Raw genomic sequence first — 16,424 nt, forward strand, 5'->3', positions numbered from 1 at the left:
GTTCCTTTGGGGTAGAAAGAAAAGAAACCAACAAGATTAGCTGAACCCTGGACCCCTGATAAACACTGGATAGTAATGAGAAACCACACCATCACATAGTCTCCAACACTCCTTAAGTTGGGGGACGAGGAAGGTATTGACAGAAGGCCACATTTTGATCCACATCTTGGCTCAGTATAGGCAAAGCTTCTTCACACAGAGTGAAGATGTCCCCCTCAAAGAGACCTGAGCAAACCCTCCATGGTATTCCGTATGCATTAGGGTATGCACGTTGCTTTCAAAGGTGGCCATAACTGCAGGCACTTAGGAATGGGAAGTTGAGTTGCAGTGAGTTTTCACTAAGGTAAGTAGGCTAAGGGCTTAGAGTCTTCCATGCTGGCAAGTGGCATTCTGTATTCCAGTCCCTGGCTCAGGATTCGGCTCATAGTGGGTGCAGCACAGGGCACTGGTGAGTCTGAGCTCTGGGGAGATCCTGGTGCTGAATACCAATTTCAGAAGTCTCCAGCAGTAACAAGTTCCCAGGATTCTGGCACTGAGACACTGCCACTCACCAACCTACAAACAGGTGATGGGCGCTTCATGGACACACAGGAGGGAGAGACTCTGCACCCCAACTCTGGGCCACCCAGAGTTGTATGACCTCAGGTGATTCACTCAGCCTGGTTTTTCTCCCAGAACACAAAGGAAACAGGACCCGCTAATAGGATGGTGGCAGTAATAAGCTGCCGAGTGGCAGCAAATGGCCGCTCCCTCTCCGTTCTCCCTCCACATGCAGGCCCGCCTCATCTGACTCTGCTCGGGTTCAAGTTCTCTTTGGAATTCAGCATGGCGTTTGTGTACCTATTGCCTCACTCAGTCCTTCCCGATGCTGGAAGCAAGTGCTTTGTCACATCTATGCAACTCATAAGGAAGTAGACCAGGGGAGGCCAGGGACCTTGACACAAGCGACAGACACAGCTGGGTCTCATGGCACAGGCCACTGACCTTGTCGCTGTCCCACGCACGCCCTTCTTCTCTGCACCATGCCCCTCCATCCATTAGCCCTGCAGCTACAGTCCCGAGAGCCTTCCTGTCTATCAACTGACCCCTCCCAGAGTGAAGTGCGCCTCACAAATTATGTGCCCCTTGCAGAGACGACAGCAGTGTGCTTGTTATAAAAGGAGTGAAGGGCAGGTGAGCATATAGCATTGAACGGGAAAGTCAGCCAGCTTTAGATCCTCACACGTTCCCTTGTCCTCCCACCCTATCTGCCTCAGAAGGTTCTGGAACAGCCTTCCAGCCCTTTTGCTGAACACCTACATGATATTCCCATGCATGTGTGTTTTAACATGAACACTGCCTTGCGCACATGCATACCAGTCTGAAAACGGGGCTCAGCCGTGTATCTTGAAGGACTTATTTTTAAAGTCTCAAGAGTAAAGATTAAGTACTGATTTTGCCAATTTCCCAGGAACAGAGGAAACGGCTGTTTCCATTCTGTGCATCTGGAACCGTGTCACGGGCTCATTTTCTAGACAAGCATTTTTGAGGTCCTGTGTGAGGGTTTCTGCACAACACTCCATTTATAGTTGAAGAAAATGAGGCAAGGTTAGGTGTATATACAGTTGTTTTCAAAGGTCATGTAATTACTTAGCTTGAACCAGAATGAGTATCCAGAACCTCCCACTAAGGTTCAATTCTTTGAAGCACAAAGGAGAGAATTTGAGGATTTTTACAGAGGGGCGATTCTCATGGTCACATGGACTTCTGAGCACATGCCCTTCCTCCTGAGGCATCCTACCCCCAGGGTAAGCTCCTGGGACCTGCCTCTGCCTCTGCCTCTTATATTCCCACTCTCTTCTGTGTAGAGCCTCTTAGCTATGCCTTTATGGCCTGCCCTCGCCCTGCCATGGTGCCCCCCAAGACTCCTCAGATGCTTGGAGGTAGCTAAAGCACCCTCTCCATGTTCCCACCACCGCCCCCTCCTTTCCCCCACTTTTCCCACCCCGATCCCCACGCTGACTCTGGCACAGCCATTGTTCTACATGAGGAAATAGACATCGTGATGGTCAGAGAAAAAGCACCCCCCCGCCCCCGACCCCTGTAACTTTGTCCTGAGAGGATCCACTCCTTGCCCCCACATCGCCAAGCTGACCCTGCCTGCTGCAGGGCAGATCTGCCAACATCAGCCCAGATAGAGCCATCAGAAGACCTGCAGCTGGAGCGCTCAGTGTCTCGGCAGCCTCCGCAGAGGAGTTTAGATAGGATTCCTTGGTAATGTATTCCTGCCCCTGGGTTATTATTATCCCCATTGTACAATGGAACAATAGAAATTGGAGTTGGAGGGATGAGCAATGCTCCCACAGACCCAGAGCTCCAGCCTGCCTGCTCCGCTCCTGGGCTTGGGTCCTCCCTGTCTTCCGGGCACTGCTGCTGTGTCTTTCTGGGAACATACACAGTACGACTAGAGCCACAAGCAACATGAGGGCTCCTAATTGGGGTTTTTCCTTGTCCTCTGCAGTGTTCTAGGGGAGCTTCTCTGCGAGAGCTGAGCCCATGAAAACCTGCTCACACAGTCCCCAGGAAGAGACCCACTGACCTCATAGAAGGGTCTGTGTAAATAAAGCAGATTGAACACTCTGGGACTGGGATATTTTTACTTTGGAGGCAGGTGGCTGAGGCAGAGCCACCCCTAAAATAGAGGAATGTGAAAACCGCCTGCTTCAAATTCCCTCTGCAGGAAGTGAGAGACCGGCTCACCTCTTAGGCCTAAGCCGCCAGCCCTAACTAGGTCTTTCCCGGGCACTCAGTGTGAGAGCTTCATCTCCCATGAGGTCTTCAATGTCAAGTCATGAGAAGACTCCTCCAAACTCCAGAAGGGACTACACTACAGCATCCTGCCCACATAGGATGGAATCACAGGCACAGAGTCAGGGCAGCACAGCCACAGGGTCAGGGGACTCCCAAACCCCAAATCAAAGAACAGAATCTTAGGGGAGTTTAGTGCAGACAGATTGGTCACAGCTAAGAATTGCCATTACTGAAAATCTAGTGGACAGGGGATGTTAGCGTCAGAAGATGGACAGCTCTAGCTGGTGAGTTTGTCTGTAGAGGGACTGCCTTAGCCTCTTCAACAAATCTGTGACACTATATGATGAGACTATATGCTGTGCTCAAAGGGACCTGGGAATGACTTGCTCCGGGTGGTACTGTGTAGTATGCTGCTTTGGACAAAGCAGCTCCGAAGGACATTATGGGGCCAATTGGGGCAACTGGAGAGCAGTCTGGGAGTTAGGTGCCTAGAATGTTCCAATATGACAGGAAAGTGGAGACTGTGGGCTGGAAAAAAATACCAAATTATAAAACATTATGTACAGAGTGATCTCATTTGGGTGAAGTGAAAACGGAATGAGACATCCTAAGGTGTTAAAAGTGGAAATCTCTGGAAGGCAGAGATGAGAGAATCTTCCTTTCTACCGTTGCCTGCCTGTGTCTTCCATTTTCTCCCAATTTACATGCAGAGCTCGAGGAACAAGGCAAGACTGTTTAAAAATTAAAAACCCCATCCATTTGGGCAATGTCAGTAAGCGAGCGTGGGAGAACAAGGTTACCAGCCCAAGGCATGCATTCCCACAAGCTGATCAGGAAGCACCCAAGTAGGAAAGGAGACTGGGGAAGACGATCCACAGACAAGGAAATGGAAATGACCAGTATGTCTGCAAATGCTCAGCCTCATCAGTAATCAAGGAAAAGCAAAGTAGAACAAAGAGCCAAATTTCTACCTGTCTGATTAATGTGCACCGACAAGATGAGGACCTGGGTCTGAACCGGGATATGCAGAGCTGCCAGTGGGCATGGCCACTCTCTCCACTGTGGAGGGTTTTAGACTTTACAAGATGTCCACACACCTCAATTCTACTTTCTTAAAGAAAAAGACAACCTAACATGAAGCAAAAACCAGCAAGGGCTGGGTCCATGGCTCAGCAGGGGGATGCTTACCTAACATATACAAGACCTTGGGTTTGATCACCAGCCTTGAGGAGAGAATTTCCCTATCAGGTGAAAAATGTGAGGCAGATTACATGACTGACAGTTCTGAAAAGCTACAACCCGTCACATCCAGCACCTGGAGGACAGTCACTTCACAGTCCTTAGACTGGTTATCCCAGAGAAGTTGAGGTGAATATGGGCTGATCTTGGTAGAACACCGAGAAGTGTGATCAACAGTGTGAACTCAACTGGGAAGAACAAACGGGCAGGAAGAAGTAGAGAGCAAAGAGAATAAAGGAACCCAAGGGGAGCTTCAGCATTCTGCTGAGCTGCTGGGATGATAAGTAGACGTGACCTCCGTTTCCAGATGTTGATGGAAGTCTACTCAGAGAGCTTTGGAAAGTGGTACAGCTTACAGGAGCACAAGAAGATGAATGGAGCCAGAGGCAAGCAGCAGCCACCATGTGCTGATCAATTCTCCCACACAACTGGGAGCTGGGTCAGGAGGCCCCATCTCCAGGAAAAAAGCCCAGAAGCAAAGGGAGGTGAGGCCGGTTCACTAGCAGGACCCAGGCTAGAAGGTGTGACCATAGCCAAGGCCCAATGCCACAGCCAGTCTTCATTGCTGACTTGTCAGGAGCTGGAATGACCTAGGGTGTCTGTGAGGGTATCTCCAGAGAGATTTAACTGAGGAAAGAGATACTATCCTGATTGTGGACAGTACCATTGAATAAAAGGGAAATGGAGGTGAACTTTGCACCAGCACTCCACGCCCTGCTTCCTGGCTGTGGCCACACGGTGACTAGCCATCTCACCCTGCCGCTGCCACAGAACTACTCTTGCCAATGTGTCTCCCCCACCTAATACACTGAGCACTCACACTGTGAGTCCTACCAAGCCTCCCCATCCTTGGGTTACTGTGATCAGACTTTTAGTCACAGCCTCACTCAGGAAGTAGCCTGTGGGGGGCAGAGATAACTGCTAGCTGTCCGACTGCAGCCAGACCCTGCCAAAAGCAAAGCCATCTAGGGAAGATGGGTGCTAAGGAGACTCTCCCGTCTCTGAAGCCTGGGCTTCCGCAGAGACAACCAGGACAGCTCAGAATGCAGCCGGAAGGACGAGGCTGTGTCACACTGGGCAGTGCCACCCCCGAGTCCCTCCCTAGTCCTGTCTCCCCAATATGCTCCGCTTCTGCCACCTTCCCCTTGTGAGGCTTTGGGCAAGCTGGGTTGTTTTCACCTCTGTAAGGCACCATGCTCATTCCCCAGGGTTTTTATGAAAAATTACAGCTGTGGACTTTGAACTATCAGAGCTTCGGTGTCCTTAGCTCCGGAAGCTACATGTTAAAATTCAAAGCGTTGGCAGGGCTGTGCTTCCTCCAAAGGCTCCTAGGCAGATCTTTTCCCTGCTTCTTCCTGGTTTAGTGGGATTGCTGGCAATTCTTGGTGCTCCTTGGCTGGTGGCAACGTCACTTCTTCTCAGTTTCTGTCATGACACAGCCCTCTTCTTTCTGTGAATCTCTCTTGTCAAAATTTTCCTCTCTCTATAAAGGCACCAGGCACCAGATTAGCCTTCTAACCCAATAAAACCCCATCCTAACTAATTAATTACATCTTCAGAGACCTTGTTCTCAAATATGGCCACATTCTGAGGTCCCAAGTAGACTTGGATTGGAGGGAGATGGGCTTATCAACCCAGAGCAGACGGGACAATCACATGGTTGCTTTTATAAAATGGGTTATTCTATGTACCCATTTAGGACAGATCTCCACATATAGAAAGCACCGCCTCAGTGGTGCCAATGACTCTCTCCAGCTGCAGCCTGGGCTACCATATGGAACTTTCCTCACCTCCAAGATGCAGACCAAATAGTCCAACCAGAGACAGCATTGACCCAATTTTCCTGTCAGTCACCCAAGCTGCCCAGTTCATCTTTATTGTGGGATGAGAATGGACAAGGGAGAGCTGGAAACTTCTTGGTCCTCAAGCCTGCATCTGAATATCCTCCCCTCTATGAGGGATGCATCACAGTATCTAAGGCCACCCTGTTTGCTTCCTTTAAAAAAAATCTTTATGTGTATGAATATGTGGTGTGTGTATGATACCTGTGTATGTATAATATATATATATATATGTGTGTGAGTGTGGGCATATGCATGTCATGGTGTGCACGTGGATGTCTGAGGGCAACCTTGGGCCACAATCCTAGCTTTCCAGTAGGGTAGAAATAAGGAGTCTTTGTTGTTGGCCACTGCATACACCAGGCTAGCTGGCTGAAGAGCTTCTGGGGCTCTCTTGTCTCTGCTTCCCATCTCGCCATGGGTGCTCTGGGGTTACAGATGCACACACTTCTGCACCCAGTTTCCAATGGGCACTGGGGACTCAGGCTCAGGTCCTCACACTTGCACAGCACATGCTTTACCCACTGAGCCCTGTCTCTCCAGAGCTGCTCTTGGCTTCTTAAAACACTGTTTATTCCGACTGAGCCTTCGGGAAATGTGGACATTCAAAGACTCACCCTTGGTCTACTGTTTCTAACTTAATTTTGGACAAAAATAACCCACAATCTGGATGTCCCTTCAGCCTCTTGAAGGGCTCACATCCACTGCATTTGCCCACCACACATGCATGAAGCATAAAGATGACAAATTAAGACCACAAATTAGTTGTACTCATCTTCTTTTCCTGCAACAGCTCTTATAGCATATAGTGGTGATTCCCGTGGGGTCAGGCATGAACACCTGGTCTCAGATTGGCAGTCAGAGTCTCCCTGGGATTGGTCCATGTCTAACTAATGGAAGAGAGGAGGGCCCCTTTGCAGGTAAACCAGTAAGACAGAAGGGGTCACAGCCTTGATCACCATGTTGTCTACTGGACTAAGAAAACCAGAAGAGAGAAAAACGTGGAACACAGCAAGAAGCTGGGATGGTGGCATAAGGAGAAGATTGTATTCCAGTCCTGCTCTCAGATATCTGCAGGGATAGAAACTGCTGTGGGGACAGGCGTTCCTTGACTCAAGGTGATCTATATCTCCCAATCCCCTTCTAAGCAATCTCCTCTTTTGCCTGACCTAGTTAAAAAATTGGGTTATAAACACAAATACTCTTGCTAAGGTAACTGGTTCTGTGCCAATGTAGTCCCTATGTATAACCTCTGACCTCTTGCAGTAGATCTCATGGGGGAAAGGAAGAAATTGAATAACTAATTCTAACTGTGGCCAGAGTTAGACAGAGAGAGAGAGAGAGAGAGAGAGAGAGAGAGAGAGAGAGAGAGAGAGAGAGAGAGAAGATTAGCATTTGCTCTGGTTCCTAGATGGAAAAAAACAAAGGCATGTGAATGTTATTAAACACAGAAGACAGTGTCCCATACACCCCAGATGAATATTCAGGAAGAACCAGGCAGTTCTCACAGACAATAGTGAGCAACAGCAGGCTTGTTTCTTAGGTATTGGTGAGCAAGTGTTCTCTGTCTCCAGTCCATAAGATTTTTCTAATCGTATTTCAGAAGGAAAAAGATTGGATTGGGGAGAAACATGGGAGGTGCCTTAAGATTGGAGAGGGGTTTGTGCCCGTGGGGCACAGCCATGTCATGATGTGTTGCCCATATAGCTGCGCATTGACCTGACACATGGTCTCCATTTCCATGGGGCAGACAGCTTCTGCTGGTGACATTTCTTTGCAGACAGAAGCATCTATCACCTTACTGGGGCCTTTCAAAACCTTCCTATGGCTGTTTCTTGCTCATGCCCAAACCAAGCAAGGCTGGGGCTGGGGAGAGGGTTCATTCAGTGAAGTGCTCACCATACAAGTGTAAGGACTTAAGTCTGATTTCTGGAAAGCATGTAAAAAGCTGCACATGGTAGTACATGCTATGGAAGTAGAAAGAGACAAGGTAGACTCCTGAGATGTATTGACCAGCCAGCTTAGTCTAATCAGCCAGGCTCAGGTCCCAGTGAGAGACCCTGCCCACTGGAGGGTGCTGCCCACATTTAGGAAAGGTCTTTCCCCTTTGTTATAGTCCCATATGTTAGTTCTCTCTGGAAATGCCCCCACGGACACACAAGTAGATTTGACCAGTCCTGACATCTCTTAATCCACTTAAGCTGACAACCAGGACCAACCACCACACCAGTGAACATTTTCCTAGATCAAGTGACTGTTCATAGTGCCATGTGGCAAACTATCCGGAGGTGAAGACAGACTGAGTACATGGGAGTTTAAAACCCAGCACTTCCACCTTGTACCTCTTGTCAGTTTTCTTTCCCAGAACATCACGGCAGTGAACTGTGCTCTTTCCTTGTACAGCTACGGTGAAAACAATGCTTATCGTGGTCTTGAGAGTATCTTACAAGTTCTAAACAGAGTTCTTTGTATCCAAGGGTCTGTCAAACTTTCTAAGTGTGATACAATCGTCCCTGCCTGTGAGACCCTGGGGTCCTGGTGCTGTTTGGCATTGGCCAAGTTACCCCAGCTGGGCTTCAGAGCTGTTCCCCTAAAATGCTGTTCCCCTCTGGCCAAACCAGCCTCTCAGCTAGGGTCAGTGTGGCTCACTGTGGCCCCAGCAGAGGGGATGGACACTTGTTCTATTTTGCTTTCATAGATAGCTTAGCCAGTCAGAGCAGGTTTTGTACTGTGCTGCATAAATATGTACCTTCCGCATGTTCTGAGACTCCATCTTTGCTTATTCCCCCTTTCCACTGTTTTCCCCACCCAGGCCACCTGTCTCTCAACCCCTCTGTGATGGCTAATGTCAACTCTCAATTGAGCAGCGTCTGGAATAACCTGGGAAGGGAGTCTCAGGGAAGGATTGTCTTAATTGGTTTGGCCTGTGGGCATGACTACAAGGGACTTTTCTAATGGATTCATTGTGGGGAATGTGGTGCCACCTAAACGTGGGTAGCACCATTTCATGGTATGTGTCCTGAACTGAGTATCAAGGAGAGAGGAAGCTGAGCACAAACTTTAAAAATGATGAAGAGGAAAGATGATTTCTCAACTACATTTACCAGGATAGCACATTCCTGCTACTAAAGCTAGGCGAACATATTCTACAAGGACAAATAGAAACAGGTATTCTGTAGGAACACAGATGCAAAAGTTCAGGATATAACACAGGCCAATAGAACCTAACAATACACACAAAGGATGATCAGTGAAGACAAGGTGTGATTTCTTTCTAGGAGGGCAAGGCTGGCTCAACTCTCAGAACTTAACGTAATTCACTGCATTAAAACTGAAGAAAAACCTCACAACTGTTCCCGTGGATGTAGCAATAGGACTTGATGAAATTAACACTCATTTGTCATGCACCCCACCCCTGAAAATAGAAATAAAAAGGAACTTCCTTTGCTTGATGCATGTTAGGGCATCTACAAATTACTTACAGCTAGACACTGTAATCCATGCTGAGAGACTGAATGCTTTCACTGGTAATAAATCAAGGCTGCCAAGCATCAGTGCTCCCAAATCAAAGTAACTGGTGACATCCTCTCTCTCTCTCTCTCTCTCTCTCTCTCTCTCTCTCTCTCTCTCTCTCTCTCTCTCTCTCTCTCTCTCTTCATATAGCCTAGGCTGGCCTCAAACTTGCTATATATCCAAGGAAAACCTTGGTCTCAAGATTGTCCTGCCTCCACCTCCCAAGTGCTGGGGTCACAAACACACATCACTTTACCTGGCAAATTACCCTTTCTTAATGTGATAAAGAGACATCTGTGCAAAGCTTGCAATGAGGTTTGGAATGAATAAGGAATGAGAGACAACCGTTTCTCTGAAAATTCGAGCAAAGTGAAAGCCACTCTGCCATCATCTGATATGGCACAAGAAGCCCTGGCCAGTGGAATAGACGAGGAAAGCAAAACTATTGTTTTGGTTTAGTTCATAGACAACATGATTATGTATTCACAAACCCCGAGAAACTCATGAAACCGTCCTGAACTCACTCCCATGCTAATTCAACGAGGGCCCAGAACCAACTCCCTCCTCCAACACCAATCAGCTGATTTGTGTATGCTGGCAGTGAACCAATCAAGAGCAAATTTACAAGACAATGGCATAAATGATAGCATTAAAGCATAATAAGTGTGGAGATTAAAAAGGAAACACAAGACGGAAAATGACGCTGTTGCTGAGAAAAACTCAAGGGAAGCTCACAGACAACATTCCCTGGTCAGAGACTGGAGGACTGGAGGCCTTTAAAACAGAGAATTTTCTCAAGCCAATCTATTGGTACAATGTAAAACTCTAGCATGCTCCTGGCCCTGCAGCAGCCAGCGTCTGAGTTCATTGTCTATGGCTCCTGTTACCACCTAGGCCTGTTCAGATGCCTGGGGTCTGGTCAGCCACCTGGGACCATGTTGGTATCTAAGGGCCATACTGCTGCCATGGCCATACTGGTCTGTGTGACCATAGTGGGGCCATGGTGAGGTATGGGCCTGGGCTGCTGCTGAGGGCCATGCCTAGGTCCATGGTCCTGCTGCAGCTGGGGTCTGTGTTGATGTCCATGGTCTGTGTTACCACAGGGGGCCATAGGAACCATGTAGTTTGAAACCCAAGGTCTGTGCTGAGCCACCCCTGATCTTTGTTGGCCCTGGGATAGCTGGCCCTGCCTCTCACTGGACACTTCAGCAAGAGAGCTGTTACCCACACTCAGGAGAGATGGTCCCACCCCTCACCATGGGCATGGAGAGCTGGCCCCAATGGCATGGGCCTAGGAGAGCTGGCTCTACTCCTGACCTCAGAGGGGTGACCCCAGAGGCCTGGACTGACCAGCTTAGCTACATCCTGGACCTTGGTTGGCCTACTCTAACATCTACCCCATATATGATCTGCTGGAGTGCATGAAGGGGCTGGTTCTTCAGGAAGATAGCCGCAGGATCCCCATGACTCCGGGCAACAGCAGGATATCCAAGAGGAGTTTCAGTGAGGTTCCAGTGTTGATGGTGTGCCAGAGGCCAGAGGCCTTGAACCAGACCAATGATTCATTTCAGTGAACATTTGTAAGCAGGGCTGATTGGACAAAAGGATATGCTTTGTGACACACTGTGGCTCCCAATGCCACTAGGAGAAATGAAGAGGTGTTGGAGAGGCAGAAAAGAAGGGGGAGCAAGCTGGGGTTTTTTTTGTTTGTTTTTAATTAATTTGGGGGGGTTTAGGGGGAATGTTGCAGGGGCAGGGGGTGGATATGGAGGAACTGGGAGGTGAGCAGTGCATGTGAAATTCCCAAAAATCAGTAAAGAATTATGTTTATGTGTGTGTGTGTGTGTGTGTGTGTGTGTGTATTCTGGCATGCTTTTAAATATACATATATATTCAAAAATTTGTAAAGTTTATGGAAAAAATTGAAATAAAGAAGAATAAAAAAAGAATAAAATGGGAGAAATTTTATAACATTATATTGGTATTCGTAAGTCTTAAGAAAGGGTATTAAGTTTTATAACTTACTATGAAGGAAAAATAATCAAAAGAATATAGACCGGTGTCAAGACGCATCAAGAAACAGAATAAAATAAAGAATATAGCAAATGTTAAGTGCTCAGTGGTTTTGAAAAAGCCTCCAAAGCAATTTAATGTAAGAGCAAAATAGGCTCAACCTAAGCTGTTTGAAAACAATATCAAATGTAAAAAATAAACTAACCTCATCCCTACCTCATACCATGCACAAGGATTAATTGGAATGAGCCCGTTGCCTCAGTATAAAAATTAAAGATACAAAGCTTCTAGAAGAAAAAAAAACAAAACAAAAAACAAAAACGGTTACCAGCTTAGACTGGTTTGGGAAAATGTTTAAGGGAAGCCAGAGAGCAGTAATCATAAAAATATGATAGGCTCAACTTCATGAATATTAACAAGTTTGACCTCATGAATATTAAAAACTTCTGACTCATGAATATTAAAAATTCTCCTCATCAAAACATACCATTAAGAAAAGGTATGAGGAGATGGCTGAAGAGTAGTTAAGAATGCTGGCTGCTCTTGCAGGGGACCCAGGTTCAGTTCTCATCACTCACATGGTGGCTCACACCCATACATAACTCCAGTTCCAGGGGATCTGAAACCCTCTTGTGACCTCTGTGGGCAGCAAGCATAAACATACATACACACATACAGGCAAAACACTCACACATGAGAACTGAAATAAGTAAGTCTAAAACATTTTTTTAATTAAAAAAAAAAAGGAGTAGAGGGTTGGCAAGGTGGCCCAGTGGATACAGGCACCTGCTCCACACGCTTGACAGTCTGAGTTCAACCCTTGGAGTCAGTGTAACTGCAGATAGAGAGAACTGAGTCAGAAAGTCTGTCCTCTGACCTCTACATGCATGCCTTGGTGTGTGCTCCCCCACCAATCATGTGCATGCACACATGTGCACACACATGCAAGCACAATAATAACTCTTTTAAAATAACTTAAAAAATAGACAATCTATAAGTTAGAAGAGTATTTAAAACTCACCTATCTAATAAGTGTTTTGAATGCAAACATATCTTAAAACCTTATAATTTAATAGGAAAAAAGATAATCTGATTTACTGTAGGTTGCATGGTAAAATTTCATTGCCACTTTTGAAACTGGCATTTTTTTGAAAATAGATTTTTAATACAATATATCCTGATATGGTTTCCCCTCCCCAAACTTCTCCCAGATCCTCCTCACTTCCACACAACCATCCAAATCCCCACTCCCTCTTTCTCTCAGTAGGATACAGACAGGCATCTAAAATGATGGTGGTGGTGGCTGTGGTGGTGGTGGTGATAAGAACATAAAATTAGGTAAAACAAAAACAAATAAACAGAAGAAAAAGAACCAAACAAGTTCAAGAAACATGCAGCCACAGAGACGCACATATTCACACACACAGAAATCCCATAAAAACACAAAACCAGAAACCATAATATATACCCCAGGAATCTGCAAGGTGGGCAGGGAGAAAGCCCTGACAAAGCATTATTAGACAAAGACCCTCCAAAAGTGCCATCAAATTCATTTTGTGTTGGCCATCTACTGGTGGCTGCGGAGCCTGGTCTTAAGAGTGGTTTGTATACCCAGTGAGACTCCATTGAAGAAACTGAATTTTTCATTTGAGAGCAATTCCCAATGGTGATCACTTCTGGTTAGGGATGGAGGCCTGTGTCCACTCCTTTCAGTGCTAGGACCCCATCAGGCCCGGCCCTGTGCAGCCCTGTGCATCTGCCATAGTCTCCGTTGAGTTCATAGGTGCTGGACCTGCTGAGTTTGGTAAGTCCTGTTTCCTTGTTTCCTTGTTTCTGTCCTCCATCCCCTCTGGCTTGTATACTCATTCTGCTTCCTCTTCTGCAAGGTCCCTGAGCCTTGAGGGAAGGGAATTGGTGGAGACAGCTGTTTGGGGCTCAGTGCTCCAAGCTCTCTCACTCTCTGCACACTGTCCAGCTGTGGGTCTCTGTATTAGTTCCCATCTCACTGCAGAAGGAAGTCTCTGATGATGACTGAGTGAGACACTTATCTATGAATACAGCAGAGTATGGTTAAGAGTCTTTTTATTGCTATGTTCCTTTGGTAGAATGGGAGCATTTGGTTTTCCCCTAGGTTCATGGTCATTCTTGTTTCAGGTTCTTGGCCACCTGAGCACTGTCAGGGATGGGTTCCATTTCATGGAGTGGGCCTTAAATCCATCCAGATGTTGGTTGGTTAGTTCCACAAGCTATGTGCCACCATTTCACCAGCGCTTCTTGCAGGGAGATCACCACTGCAGGTGTGAGGGTTGGTATTTACCTTTCTCCTTCAGTAGCATGAAGAGTACCTTCTGGTACCATGAACACTAGTCAGTAGGGGTGAAGGCTCTAGGTAAGAACCAGCTCAACTGTTTCAGATCTACCACAAGAATGTCCATAGAAGCTTGATTCAGAATATTTATGAATTGGATCTGTGCTGACTATTATGTCAACTTGACCCAAGCTAGAGTTATCTGAAAGGAGGGAACCCCAATTGAGAAAAGATCCAGCTGTATGGCATTTCCTTAATTAGTGATTGATGAGGGAGGTGCTGGAGTGGTGGTCCTCGATTCTATAAGAAAGCAAGCTGAGCAAGCCATGGGGAGCAAGCCAGTAAGCAGCACCCACGATGGCTTCTGCATCAGCTCCTCCCTCCAAATTCCTGCCCTGTTTGAGTTCCTGTCCTGACTTCCTCCAATGATGGATTATGACCTTAAAGTGTAAGCCAAATAAACCCTTAGCTCCCCAACTTGCTTTTGGTTATGGTGTTTCATCACAGCAATAGTAACTCTAAGACAGGATCTGACGCAGATGTCTATCAAGATGATAATGGCTAAAACCCATAGGTAGGTTCATACAATATGTTTCTACTGAGCAACGGAAAGAAACAAGCTTGCAAAGGATGTAACAGGGTGGATAAGACTAAAATATGTTGTGCTATGTAAAAGAAGCTTGATTAGCAGAACTCCGTGTTAAGTTCTGTTCAAGTAGAAAATTAATCCATGATGATTAAAAAAGAGAACAATAGGCAGCTGGAGTGGATGAATGGTCACGGGTTCAGTGTAAAGGGACATACGGGACCTTTCTGGGAAGATAGAAACATTGTCTCAGCAAATGCATAGATGACATTGATGCCTAGCTTATCAAATTCATCAAATGCTTTGCCCAGAACTTCCCATTTCATTATGTAAATTTAAACTCGATGAAGAAAACTTCTTACAATAATCTGCATAAGGGGAAATGCTTCTGTCCTAAGAGCCACAGCATACAGCATAGAGTGATATGGCAATTTGATGGCTACTATACTAATGGGCAAAGGGAAGGGAAGAGGACTATGGTGGGGGGGGGGGAGGCAAGCATGTCGGAGGCGTGGGGCACTGAACCAAGTCTTCTTTTCTCATCTGTCTGAGGCAGTCCGTGAAGACACATTTTGATGGGACCTCTAAGTACCGAAGCACTCATCCAGCTGAGTGAGTGGACTTCAAAGATGCTAACAGATGGTGCCTGGATGAGGAGCCCGTCTGGGGTCAGGGAAGTTCCAAAAAGCACAGTGCAGTGGGGTTGTTTCTGATTTTCATTTGTCTTATTTTGCCTTTTTTCCCCAGATAGGGTTTACCCGGCCTCAGTCACCATCATCCTTCCTCAGCTTCTGGAACAGCTGAGACCACAGGCACACACCCCTGCACCAGGCAGCAACCCTCTCACTCAGCATGGGCAAACAATTTGTTTTTTTCCTTTAAAGTTGCTCTCGGTATTCATGCAAATTAAGAACTATTTTTCCTACTTTCTAAATCTTGCTAAGCCTCCTAAAGAGTTGAGTCATTTAGAAAAAGACTCATGTCTGCCTTGGTTTCCCTGATCCCAAACTAGTTCCACAGGAAGCCATCACTTTGATGCCGTTGGCTGATTTGACCCCTCCCACCCATACCTCCTTGAACACTCAAGCACACACCTTGGCTCTGCCTCCAGCAGACCTGCTGGCAGGCTCTGTCCTTGAATGCACACATTGAGCAGGGCCTAAAATGCATAGACCCCTTGGGTGTGCTGAGGGCCAAGAGCTGAGCTCAGAGATTGTTCCCACTAGCTCACACTTGCAGAAAAGTGAATTCTCCCCCACACGTCCACCCACACAGCCCTCAAAAGCTAAAGTGGTACATGGGTTTTCAGTTGCCACTGCAGCAGAAGGGACTTAATTTCCACCATATGGGAAAAGAAGGCCTTTGGGTGCCTGTTTCTGGCCCCCTTTCCTCCTCTCTCCTTATCCATGTTCCTTGTGTGGCATTTTCAAGCAACTCAAATGCACAGGTGAAATCACCTTATCCATCCACCTCATTTTGAAGATGGTGGGAGGGTAAAGAATTGCCCAAAGGCATATGGTCAATTGGGTTCAGAGACTAGACTAGGATCCTGACCTCCTTGGCTTCCCGCACAAAGTTTTATCAACTACACAGTGCTTCCAGACCAAGTACTGGCACTGGACAGTGACACTCAGGCTAGGGAACCCTCCAGTGGCTTTCTAAGGATGTGATATGACTGTATCCCTTGACTTAGAGTAGGGACTCATCAAGGAAAATTTTGGAGTCATCACTAATAAAGGGGATGAGGGCCTTTCTTTCGTTGATTTACTTGAAACATACACAGCAGGATCCAGGAGCTGTCCATCTTCCTGGTGCTGACCTCCCAGGACACGACAAAGATTTCCAGACTATCAGGCTGCCTAGCAATGCCCAGAGACTATAAGTAACTGGAAAGCAGAACAGGGACAAGGACCCGAAGGCTCCATTTCTGGAAATATAAGGTAAGCTCCACTGCCCATCTCCAGCTCAGAGACAGGAAATGACCAGGTTCAGACATTTTCAGGAGTCAGTGCAAGCTCAGAGAAGCCATCATCTGAGATGGGTCCAGTGCCTCATGGCCTAAAACCCAGAAAGACCAATCATATACACTTTTGTTTCAGGAGCCAGTTCAAGTTGCAAATAAAGAGGCTTCCCT

The sequence above is a fragment of the Peromyscus maniculatus genome, chromosome 1 (assembly GCF_049852395.1).
Source record: "Peromyscus maniculatus bairdii isolate BWxNUB_F1_BW_parent chromosome 1, HU_Pman_BW_mat_3.1, whole genome shotgun sequence".
Taxonomy (NCBI): Eukaryota; Metazoa; Chordata; class Mammalia; order Rodentia; family Cricetidae; genus Peromyscus; species Peromyscus maniculatus.